Genomic DNA, 13,292 nt, shown 5'->3' on the forward strand with positions numbered 1-13,292 from the left:
TAAAACATCTAATCTAAATCTATATCTAATCTATATGCTTAGATATATGCAAATGAGAGAGTAATAGAGCGAAACCTTTAAAATACTGAACAATTTGGAGGATATTGATTCATACAATTTCTTCAAAAGGTCAGATGTAACACGAACAAGGAGCAAAGGTTTCAAGCTCAACAAGCCACAGTGTAGGAGTGACAACAAATGCTTTTTAACCCATACGATTATGATCATGGCAATAAGGTTTCTAAAACAGTAGGCATTCTTCCAAAGTCAGACACTGTACTATGTTCCTCGCCCTAACCTAGTCACTCAGTATTATTCACTCATTTATCTATGTCTTGTCTATTTATGTCTTAAAGGTTACAAGACGTACATTAGTCAATACAATTGGTGCTTAAAATGTTAAGGATCTCTTGTGAAACACGGGTATTAATAAAAAAAATTATTATGTAAAATAAATAAAAAAGGCCCAAGGGCCATGAAGTAACAAGAATGCAAGGCCGGCACAAGCTGGCCTAAGTAGAGAAGACGGAAGATTCTTCATATTAAAAGACCCTGCTTCTCCAAGATGGCAGTCACACCCTGCTTGCCCTGGACAATCACCATATGGAGAAGGACTGTGTACTGTGAAGGGAAGTCCACAAATGCAATGCCAGCATGAGTCAGTCTTGAAGGGTAAACGATGATGGCACCCTCACAGTAACACAAAAGCCGAGCAAGCCCAGTGAGGAAGACCTGTTGATGGGAAAGGAGGAGAATCATTAGTCACAACAAAATCCACATAGAAACAAAGGAGAGAAAAAAATAAAGTGAATGTCTTCTTTTTGTATAGACATAATAAATATTGCCATTTGGCTATGTATTTATATGATATATAATAGAATACAGCAGAAAACAAAATAAGAGGGGTGGTAGGAGAAGAAAAGATTAGTGTTCAGTGAGAATCCACAAGGTCTTCTCTGAATACTCTTTATTTTCTTCAAGGCTGTGGGTCCCTACAATTGCACCAGAGGTGGTACACACCCCTATTATTATTTAAACAGGTGAGTAAAAATAGGTGAGTACACATACGGTGTCAGCAAACTTAGCCTCCAAACACACACACACACATGGTATCAGCAAGCTTAGCCTCCAAACACACACACACACACACACATGGTATCAGCAAGCTTAGCCTCCAAACACACACACACACACACATGGTATCAGCAAGTTTAGCCTCCAAACACACACACACACACACATGGTATCAGCAAGCTTAGCCTCCAAACACACACACATGGTATCAGCAAGCTTAGCCTCCAAACACACACACACACATGGTATCAGCAAACTTAGCCTCCAAACACACACACACACATGGTATCAGCAAGCTTAGCCTCCAAACACACACACACACATGGTATCAGCAAGCTTAGCCTCCAAATACACACATGGTATCAGCAAGCTCAGCCTCTAAACACACACACACACACAAACGGTATCAGCAAGCTTAGCCTCCAAACACACACACACACACACACACACACACACACACACACATGGTATCAGCAAGCTTAGCCTCCAAACACACACACAAATGGTATCAGCAAGCTTAGCCTCCAAATACACACATGGTATCAGCAAGCTTAGCCTCTAAACACACACACACATACACAAACGGTATCAGCAAGCTTAGCCTCTAAACACACACACACAAATGGTATCAGCAAGCTTAGCCTCCAAACACACACACACACACACGGTATCAGCAAGCTTAGCCTCCAAACACACACACACACATGGTATCAGCAAGCTTAGCCTCCAAACACACACACACACACATGGTATCAGCAAGCTTAGCCTCCAAACACACACACACAGAAAATGGGGACATTGAAACAGTTGATAAACTTGATTTCAAGAGAGAGAGAGGTCACTATGGGGAACTTCAAAATTTTTTTAATAAGTAATTAGGCAGACTTGTTGCTAGACAGGGAAGTAAATTAAATGTATGCCAAATTTTGCAAAATATACAATGAAGGCACACAAACATTCATACCAAAACAGAGATGCAGGGCCAGAAAACAGGATTGGTTCAACAGAAATTGAGAGAGGGCCACAGACCAAAAGACACAAAAATGGAATGAAAGACATTGAAAAACTACAAGCAGATGTCAACAAAGTTTTCGATTGGGCAGCAGAAAATAACATGATGTTTAACAGTGATAAATTTCAGGTATGGCAAAAATGAGGATCTGAAACATAATACAGGGTACAAAACACAATCGAATCTTCCCATAGTAGAAAAACAGCATGTCAAGGATTTGGGAATAATGATGTCCGACGATCTAATGTTTAGGGAGCATAACCAAGCAAATATTGCGTCGGCCAGAAAAATGATCGGATGGATTATGAGAACTTTCAAATCCAGGGATCCCATCACAATGGTTGTACTCTTTAAGTCACTTATGTTGTCCCGTCTCGAGTACTGCTCAGTATTCACTTCCCCCTTCAGAGCAGGAGAGATTGCTGAAATAGAGGGAATACAGAGAACATATACGGCACGCATAGAGGAGATAAAACACCTAAATTATTGGGATCGTCTCAAAGCTCTCCAAATGTACTCTCTAGAAAGGAGATGAGAGAGATACCAAATAATATACACATGGAAGACACTGGAGGGCCAGGTCCCAAATCTACACAGTAAAATAACAACGTACTGGAGTGAACGATATGGAAAAAAAATGCAAGATTGAACCAGTGAAGAGCAGAGGTGCCACAGGCACAATCAGAGAGCACTGTATAAACATCAGAGGTCCGCGGTTGTTCAACGTCCTCCCAGCGACTATAAGAAATATTGCCGGAACAACCGTGGACATCTTCAGGAGAAAACTGGACTGTTTTCTAAGAGAAGTTCCGGATCAGCCGGGATGTGGTGGGTATGTGGCCCTGCGGGCCGCTCCAAGCAACAGCCTGGTGGACCAAACTCTCACAAGTCGAGCCTGGCTTCGGGCCGGGCTTGGGGAGTAGAAGAGCAGAACCCCATCAAGCAGGTATCAATATAGAAAGAAGCCAAACCCCCAATCATACCAGCGATACAAAGATGCGAGAAACAACTATACAGCAGTAAGGGAAGAGGCAGAAAGAAATTTTTAAAAAGGGATAATGGATAAATGTAAAACAGAACTGGGCCTATTCTACAAATTCATAAACAACAAATTGCAGGTAAAGGATAATATCCAGAGGTTGAAAATAGGAAACAGATTCACAGAAAATGATAATGCAATGTGTGAAACATTAAACCAAAAGTTCCAAAGTGTGTTTATACAAAATGAAATCTTAAGAGAACCAGACACAATAAGAATTTCTGAGAACATCATAGAGCGTATAGAGGTGTCTAGAGATGAAGTGGAAAATATGCTAAAGTAGCTAAGTAAGAACAAAGCAGTTGGTCCAGATGGAGTTTCACCATGGGTTCTGAGAGAATGTGCATCTGAGCTCAGCCTTCCACTTCACCTGATCTTTCAGGCATCCCTGTGTACAGGAGTCATAGCAAACATGTGGAAAAAGGCTAACATAGTTCCAATCTACAAAAGTGGCAACAGGGAAGACCCCACCTCTCTCAGTTATAGACCTGAATCATTGACAAGTGTAACAGTGAAAAGATTGAAAAAAAAACAAAATAAAAACTAAATGGGTAGAACACCTGGAGAGAAATTACATAATATCACACAGACAGTATTGTTTTCGATCTGGAAGATCCTGTGTATCGAATTTACTCAGTTTCTATGATTGAGCCACAGAGATTTTAAAGGAAAAAGGTAGTTGGGTTGACTGCATCTATCTAGACATAAAAAAGGCTTTCGACAGAGTTCCACATAAGAGGTTGTTCTGGAAACTAGAAAATTTTGGATGGGTGACAGGTAAGCTTCTAATAGGGATGAAAAATTTTCTGACTGATAGAAAAATGAGGGCAATAATCAGGGGCAATCGGACTGGAGAAGTGTCACAAGTGGAGTACCACAGTACATGCACCAGAAATGTTCATTGTCTACATAAATGATCTACCAGTTGGAATACAGAATTATATAAACATGTTTGCTGATGATGCTATGATAATGGGATGGATAAGAAATTTAGATGATTGTCATGCCCTTCAAGAAGACCTGGACAAAATAAGTATATGGAGCACCACTTGGCAAATGAAATTTAATGTGAATAAATGCCATGTTATGGAATGTGGAATAGAACATAGATCCCACACAACCTACAAATTATGTGAGAAATCTTTATATAATTCTGATAAAAGAAAGAGGTCTAGGGTTGATTCTAGATAGAAAACTATCACTTGAGGCCCACATAAAGAACGTTGTGTGAGGAGCCTATGCCACGCTTTCTAACTTCAGAATTTCGTTTAAATACCTGGATGGCGAAATAATAAAGAAATTGTTCACGAGTTTTGTTCGGCCAAGGCTAGAATATACAGCGGTTGTGTGGTGCCCATATCTTAAGAAGCACATCAACAAACTGGAAAAGGTGCAAAGACATGCTACTAAGTGGCTCCCAGAATTAAAGGGCAAGAGCTATGTGGAGAGGTCAGAGGCATTAAATATGCCAAAACTAGAAGACAACAAAAAGAGGTGATAAAATCACTTTGTACAAAATAGTAACAGGAATTGATAAAATCGATAGGGAAGATTTCCCGAGACCTGGAACTTCAAGAACAAAAGGTCATAGATTTAAACTAACTAAACAAAGATGCCAAAGAAATATACAAAAATTTCCTTTCGCATACAGAGTGGTACACGGTTGGAACAAGTTAAGTGAGAAGGTGGTGGCGGCCAAGACCGTCAGTAGTTTCAAAGCATTATGTGACAAAGAGTGCTGGGTAGACGGGACACCACGAGCGTAGCTTTAATCCTGTAACTACATTTAGGTAATTACATATGGTGTCAGCAAGCTTACGGTCGAAACACACACAAACAGCCTGCCTATTATTCAAGGCCTTCTCTGAGTACTCTCTATTTTCTTCTCTGAGGCTATGGGTCCCTAATCTTGCACCAGAGGTGGTACAACTTTTAAGTTTTTAACTACTGTACTGAGCACCTGATTTTGGCAAAGACTTCTTAGTACAATTGTCAAGGACATAGTTCTGGTATTTTTTTGTTTATAAATATTCAGGTATAGTTAATGTCAAAATGTTTCAAAACTCAACAATTTATATTTCAAAACAAAAAAAGTAATGAAAACATTACAAAACATTAAAATATAGCCTAATTAATTAATTAATAAAATAGCACAACTCTCAGAATGTCTGAAGGTGCTTTGAGCAATGAAGTAGTTAATTTATATATATAATATTATATATATAATATATATTTACTTGTGACTAATGCTTAGCAAAAATTTGATCTCTGTGAAAATTGGTCTCGTCATTGCTTGGAGATATTTTAAGACCATGATTTGCTGTGGATGGCACTGTAGTCTTCAAGTCATCAATCTAAAAATAGAGGTAATCTTTTAAAATGTAAATTTTGTATAAAAAAAATTGCAAAAATAAATTGCAAGAATAATATGAAGTTATTATACAATTTTTTTTAATTATTTAAATATTTGTGAGACATTATTAAGAAATGTATGAAGTACAGATTCTCTAAGACCTGATATGTATCTGCTTCTGTTCCACCACATTACATTCAGGGCTGAAGAGAAAACACAGCCAGTAAGGTAATGATCACTTAGGATGGACTGGGATGCTACATGTAGGTTGGGGCTAAGCTGTATGAGGCTAGGATGCCCAGCCTGCCTTGCCTAGGCTGTGCTGAGCTAGGCAACACTAGGAAGGAGTTAACAAATCTCTGGAGTGCCTTACTTTTCCTGATATCCTTAAAAAAGCAAGAATGATGCCATTTTATAAAGGAGGCGAGACAGCAGAAATAAACAATTAAAGAAAAATATCAAATCTATTTATACTTTCAAAAATATTTGATTTTTTTTTTACAAACATCTCTTCCTACTTTGTAAAATTCAACATGAATACAAACACACACACACATCCCTAGGAAGCAGCCCATAGCAGCTGTCTAACTCCCAGGTACTTATTTACTGTTAGGTGAACCAGATATAGAGAATAACCACAAAATGCTATCTTTATAAGAACTATCTTGTAAAGCCACTAGTACACGGAGCATTTCAGGCATGATATATATATATATATATATATATATATATATATATATATATATATATATATATATATATATATATATGAATACATACATACGGGACAAAGAGCCAGAGCTCAACCACCGAAAGCACAACTAGGTGAGTACACACACACACACACATAATATATATATATATATATATATATATATATATATATATATATATATGAGTGTCAGACCATGGAGGAATGATTTTTTTTTATTTAATTTATATAAAAAATTATTCCTTCTGAAGATGTATTAATATATGAAAGTACTTAAGGAAATTCCTGTTTCAATTCCTCCTCCGTGGTCTGACACTGTCACATTTTTCACCAAGTGTTAATTTTTGTGATTTACACACACGTGACATGTTTACACACACATTATTTATATTATATATATGTATATATATATATATATATATATATATATATATATATATATATATATATATATATATATATATATATATATATATATATATGAATACATACATACGGGACAAAGAGCCAGAGCTCAACCACCGAAAGCACAACTAGGTGAGTACACACACACACACACATAATATATATATATATATATATATATATATATATATATATATATATATATATATATATATATATATATATATATATATATATATATGAGTGTCAGACCATGGAGGAATGATTTTTTTTTATTTAATTTATATAAAAAATTATTCCTTCTGAAGATGTATTAATATATGAAAGTACTTAAGGAAATTCCTGTTTCAATTCCTCCTCCGTGGTCTGACACTGTCACATTTTTCACCAAGTGTTAATTTTTGTGATTTACACACACGTGACATGTTTACACACACATTATTTATATTATATATATGTATATATATATATATATATATATATATATATATATATATATATATATATATATATATATATATATATTATTTATATTATATATATGTATATATATATATATATATATATATATATATATATATATATATATATATATATATTAGTTATATTATATATATGTATATATATATATATATAATATATATATATATATATATATATATATATATATATACATATTGCACCCTCAACCCTATAAGTGGAGGGTTCCTACAAACTCAACCAGAGGTGGTACCCTCTATATATTAATAAAAAGGCAAGGCAATGCTAAATCTAGGCAGGGATTGGCTTGGCTAAGCTGGTCAGGGCTTGGCTAGGGTAGGAAGGACTGGTCATGTTTAAAAGCAAGGCAGGGTTAGGCTAGGCAAGACTAGGTAAGGGTATACTGGGATAGGCTTGGCTACGGTAGGCTAGGAAGAGGTAAACTAGGATAAGCAAGGCTGTGCAAGTACTATGCACAGCTATAATGAACTATGCTAAGATGGTTTAAGCTGGGCTAGGTTAGGATAAGCTGAGTCATGCAGGGCCCCGATTGACCAGTGGAGTCTAATGGTCTAACCTTCTAGCTAGTTTGCTGACCTAAGAGTGTAAATGCCTAGCCCCTAACCTGAGATATATACAAGAGTTGTTACATTCTTGTACAGCCACTAGTACGAGTAGCGTTTCGGGCAGGTCCCTGGAATACGATCCCCGCCGCGAAGAATCGTTTTTTCATCCAAGTACACATTTTACTGTTGCGTTAAACAGAGGCTACAGTTAAGGAATTGCGCCCAGTAAATCCTCCCCGGCCAGGATACGAACCCATGACATAGCGCTCGCGGAACGCCAGGAGAGTGTCCTACCACTACACCACCTGCTGCAATATTATTATAAAAGAAATATTACTTATTATAATCGTAAATACTAAATACCTGTTGTGTTGATTTAGGGGCGACGACGATCGTGGGATCGGATGCGAGCCACAGGTGGCCTACACCATGCTTTCTAAGGCGTCCATCTCATAACAAAAACAAATCCGTGCATTCATACACAAACAGAGACCCCGTGGTTATTCGAATACTTGCAATTCTTTTACTTAAAATAATAACAATTAGATTAATAATAATTAACATAATTTTTACTGAAGATTCATAAAAATCATTAATACTATTTTAAAAGAAAATTTGTAAGACATCTAAAAACAGATATACAGACTTTGTGTGATATTTATTTCAACATTATATATTAATAGAATGTTGTAACTATTATTTTTAAATATTAGGTAGTTTCCAGCTACGTATATCGCATATAAACGTTGCAAAAAGATTTTAGACTGAATTAACACATTACACATTTATGGAGTAATTAACAACAAAACAACCTTTATTTTCATTGCAGAACATATATCAGAGCATACTAGTGACTCATACATTTAAAATAGTGTGATTTTTAAACAATTCGGTTGTAAACCCGCAGAACCGCCTACCCGCCAAAGACGTAACATAAGAAATGGTATATAATTCATTATTTTAAATTACATATATAATCATTAATCATTTTCGGCAGCTATCGAGGTTCTCCATAGGTAAATTCCTGTACTCTAACAAGATGCTACTTGCTTGTTTAGCTGTTTAAATTCTTGGAAAATCGTAATGACCAGCGACATAAAATATAACAATGAAATAGTAGCTGGTAACTGTAGGTGAACGAAAAATTAAATTCCAAATTGATTAGATGGTTTCCTAAATATAAAGATCGACCTGAAGGAATTTTATGAATTATGGACTAATTAAACAAAAAAATAGGTAATTTTACTTGAAGAACAGATACCAGAGAATAGTTAGTGGGTACATTTATATTGTATAATGGGAGAAAGCCCCTGGTAGCCGCGAATTAAAATAACCACCTACATTAATTGATAACTAGGAAATTGTATCTGGAAACTTTTTCTGAACGAAAACACAATACCAATTTGTTTAGATGTTTTTCTTAATATAAAGATCAACAGTAAGGAATCTTATTCATTATGGACAAATTAACAAAAAAAAACGATAATTTTCATTGAGGACCATATATTAGAGCATACTTAGTCACTTATATATTAAAAGTATTGTGTATTTTGAACCATTGGGGCTGTAAACAAACAGAACGGCCTACCCGAAAAGTCGTAACATAAAATGTTGCATATGTTTGCTAATTTATTATTTGATAAATGATTATTATTAATTTACGACAACTATAGAGGTTTCCCATTACTTAAATTACTGTAGTCTGACTAAATGCTACTACGAAACCTATATAAATCCTGGGAAAGTCACAGTGACCAGCGACTATTAAAAGCATAGAGGGTTAAATAGTAACAGGCAACTGTCGGCGAACGAAAAATTCATTTCCAAATTTATTAGATGTTTTCCTAAATATAAAGATCGATAGGCTGGAATTTTCTGGATTATGGCCTAATTAAGGCAAAAATATATATATTTTTACTTGAAGAACAAATATCAGAGCATAGTCAGTGAGTTATAGAATAATAAGAGTGTGGTATTTCATTGTATAACAAGAGATAGTCCATGGAAGCGATAATAGACGTAGTTTTACACAAAATAACGTCCAAAAACAGCCGTAGAGTCAAACGGCAAATGTTGACGTTCTTTTTAAGAGGGACAGGTTGCTGATCATGTGCTTTCTTTATACCTCTAAATTTCTGTCTATGGGCCTCTGGGATCTGCTGGTATGCATTTAAGATGCTCTGTTGGAGAAATTAAAAGTCAAAAGAATTAGCAGCAAGAAGAGATTAAAAAATTTCCTGGGCTTTCCCCATAAATTGTCCTTGCATAATGTCAACCCACTGATCCACAGGCCAAATCATACTTGACTGCTAACTTCTGGAAATGCAAAAAGAATATTTCTGGGTCCTCCTCACTGAATTGAGGTAAATCTACATTTTTCCTAAACTTTAAAGAGTTATCCGTACTCTCTGTATGATTACTAGTGTTATCATGCCCTGCTGCAATTCTCTGTTCCTCTAGTCTGTTATTATTTATTGCTATATTCTGTTGAATTTCTAACTGCTTAGTTTGCTGCTCTGCTTGTTACCTCCTAACTTCTTCTAGCTGCAACTGAGCTTCAATTTCAACTTGTCTTTGCTGGTTCTGAGCCTCAAACATCTGCTGCTGATTCTCCAAATACAGCTGTTTTTGGCGATTCTGCATCTCCAACCTCTGTTTCTCTGCTTCTAGCTTAGCCATTTCTAGCTTAGATTCCATCTCTAACTTTTGAATTGCGACCTAGTCACTTGACTCTTCTTCTAATTCCTCTAACCACTTCTCATCAAGTTTCTCCTGCTCCACCAAGTGTGTGACAATGACTCTTATTAGCTGAGCCTTTAACATTCTCCTGGAAACTGTCAGCTTTAATTTATCAGCCCTGTACAACAACCCAGGACTTCTTCAAGTCTTTAATTTCACCAAAATTTGGATGCTCCACGAACACAGAAACTTGTTCCTCCATTGTCAGCTTAATTATCACAACTAGCAATTACAAAAACACTGAAGGTTTGCTTTGCCCCTGGCACAAGCTGTACACTTACCTTAATTGTGAAGTGTTGAGAAAACTTCCACAAGCAGCTCAGAATGAACAGAGAAATGGTACACAGGCTTGGTTAGGTATCACTAGTTAACCACACAGTACCTAGGAAGGCATTAACAATTAATATCATTCACCACTATTCAGTACCGTACATTATGGGAATAGGACATAGGCCCTCATTTTGTTACGTCCCTTGACCTCTGGGTATGGTTCCTCTGTTCTAGTGGTTAGAAAATATATGATAATACGGCCTTGCCTACCGAAGTGTCTAGGGTAAATAACGTCACTGCTTATTTAACAAAGCAATATACTTAAAGTAAGGGTAACAAAGAACATACAAATATATAAATGGAAATACAGGCAGCCAGAAATATTAATGCGTCAGAATACAACACGATATCATTGTATAAGCACTGATCAATATATTAAAACTTAAATGGATAGATGGGTATGCACATAATGGTCTAACCAGGAAATCAACTATGTTACTAAACAATAAAAAGGACCACAGACTTAACTCCCAATATGTCCATGCCAGCCAGTTCCACCCACGCGACTGCGTTGCTCGAGCATGCACGGCGTGGTGTCTACAAGTTACCAACTAAAAAGCCCTCATGAAACCTCTAGATACTCTGCTATGAAAGAGTAATACTAAAGAACATAATTATAACTAACTTATATGCGTATAACACTGCTAAGGTGTAAATAAGAAATTAAGTACACTCAATAAACAGGAATAATTACAAGGGTGAATCAGTAACTCTAGCTGGATACGCTGTACGCATACTGGAACATCCCAAATATGGTCATCCCGCCATGAGATGCCACAGTCTCCCCCCCCCCCCACAGGAATAAACATGCAATAGTATTAACAAAATATTCAATACAGTCACACTACAGCATGCTACATTTAAATCAAACATATATACACTGGAACGTAACTTGAAACAAAGTTTAATTTAAATAACTGAGGAAAGAAAAATAATGGACATATATATTTATCATGATGAATGTTAGAATCAAATATATGGATTTGTAACATCATCCAACGCTGAACGCGTTCTAGTGAATTTATATATATTCTATAGTATAACGAACAAAACTGAACTGCATAATCTAAATGGGATCTATCAAGAGCAGGATATAGCTGAAGAATAACACCAGGTGTTTTATTAAGTAATGCTGTGATAAATAAATCCCAGCGCCCAATTTCTTAATAAAAGTAGGATCCCTTGATCGTTTAGAGCGGTGGTTACCCACACACACACACACATATATATGTATGAATTTCGGTGGATAGGAGCTGCCTTGTATGGGATAAAAGGCCTTCTGCAGTTGCCCTCATTCCTCTGTTCTTATATTAACAGCATGGTAATGAAATTACAAAAAGGATCTGGGTGTCATAATGGATAGGATTTTGTACCTAAAAATTTAAATCATTAACTTTTTAAAACAAGCAGTTATAATATTGGGATTTGTTTCTAGAAGCATTTATTATTAAATACCTTGCATTATTCTTCAGTAATATTATGCTTAAGGCCCCAATCATTTTTCACAGTTTAGTTTTAGTCGCATTACTATAGAATAGACATAAATTCAATTGAACATATTCAGCATTAAACAACATATTTTATCCAACAAATTAGGAACATTCCGTATGATGAGATATTGAACATGTTTTATTTACATGCCGCAGAAAGGCGAGTTATGGACTGATATGTGTACAGGTGGATGAATGTACACGACAATGGGAATTTTAACCCTCGGGCCGCTAGGGGCACAAATAGTTTCAACACTTACAGGCGCAACAAAAAAAAAAATCCCCCAAAATACATTTTTCTTTTTAATCTTTTTATTTGTGTTCCCTGAGCACGGGAAAAATAATACAAAAATTTAATTGTACTTACCAATGACGTAAAGGAGCCGAGAAGTTGGTCTCATCTTCGCTGGAGTGCGCCCGGGCTGTGTCAGGCGCGGCGGAGAAGGAGCCCGAGTTGCCGTGAACTTATTTTCGCGGTATTATTTACAGTATCTAAGGCGTATTTTACACCCATTTTTTTCACTGCTATGGTTCAATATGTTCTAACTTGACGAGTTATTATCATACAACTGTTGTCAATGTATATTATATCAACATATTAGTGTTACAAGTATTTGCACAAAAATGTCTTATTTTTCAATAAAATATACTATTTTTTATTATTTATTTTCAATATTTACACCCACTTATTCTGAAGTTACATGTTTTTGCACCAATCTTGAACATTTAGATGTCATCAAGACTGTGGTACTCGTCAAAACATTTGACATAGCACAGAGGGACCTAACACGCTGTGTACCAAGTCATCACCATTTTTAATTTATGTTCCTTCTTGGTTGTAGTCTTGCATACAATGAACTCATGCTGGCCAACCGCACGCTTTGCAGTTCGTGGTGAATACCTTAGATTGTGTGTGACAAAGGCATCCCTGTAAGCGAGCCTGGGTGCTGGATCATGGTGCAATACCAGGTTCAGAATATGCCTCTGTATGCCAGGAATTACTTTGCCAAACTTCTCTAGTAATTGTGTCACTACAGTAAAACTGAACGCACGGACATTTCGTTTACCACCTGTTTTGACAAGATACATATT

The 13,292-nt window shown here is 36.1% G+C and overlaps 1 long non-coding RNA gene across 1 annotated transcript; it reads right to left on the reverse strand.

Moving 5' to 3' along the window:
* Window positions 1-441: 441 nt before the first annotated feature.
* LOC138366884 (uncharacterized) lies at window positions 442-8,150 on the reverse strand. The gene is made up of 3 exons (XR_011229222.1): window positions 8,005-8,150; window positions 5,363-5,479; window positions 442-732 (listed from the first exon to the last, which is right to left on the reverse strand). It is a non-coding gene; the product is annotated as an uncharacterized lncRNA (long non-coding RNA).
* Window positions 8,151-13,292: the final 5,142 nt, after the last annotated feature.

The sequence above is a fragment of the Procambarus clarkii genome, chromosome 20 (assembly GCF_040958095.1).
Source record: "Procambarus clarkii isolate CNS0578487 chromosome 20, FALCON_Pclarkii_2.0, whole genome shotgun sequence".
Lineage (NCBI taxonomy): Eukaryota > Metazoa > Arthropoda > Malacostraca > Decapoda > Cambaridae > Procambarus > Procambarus clarkii.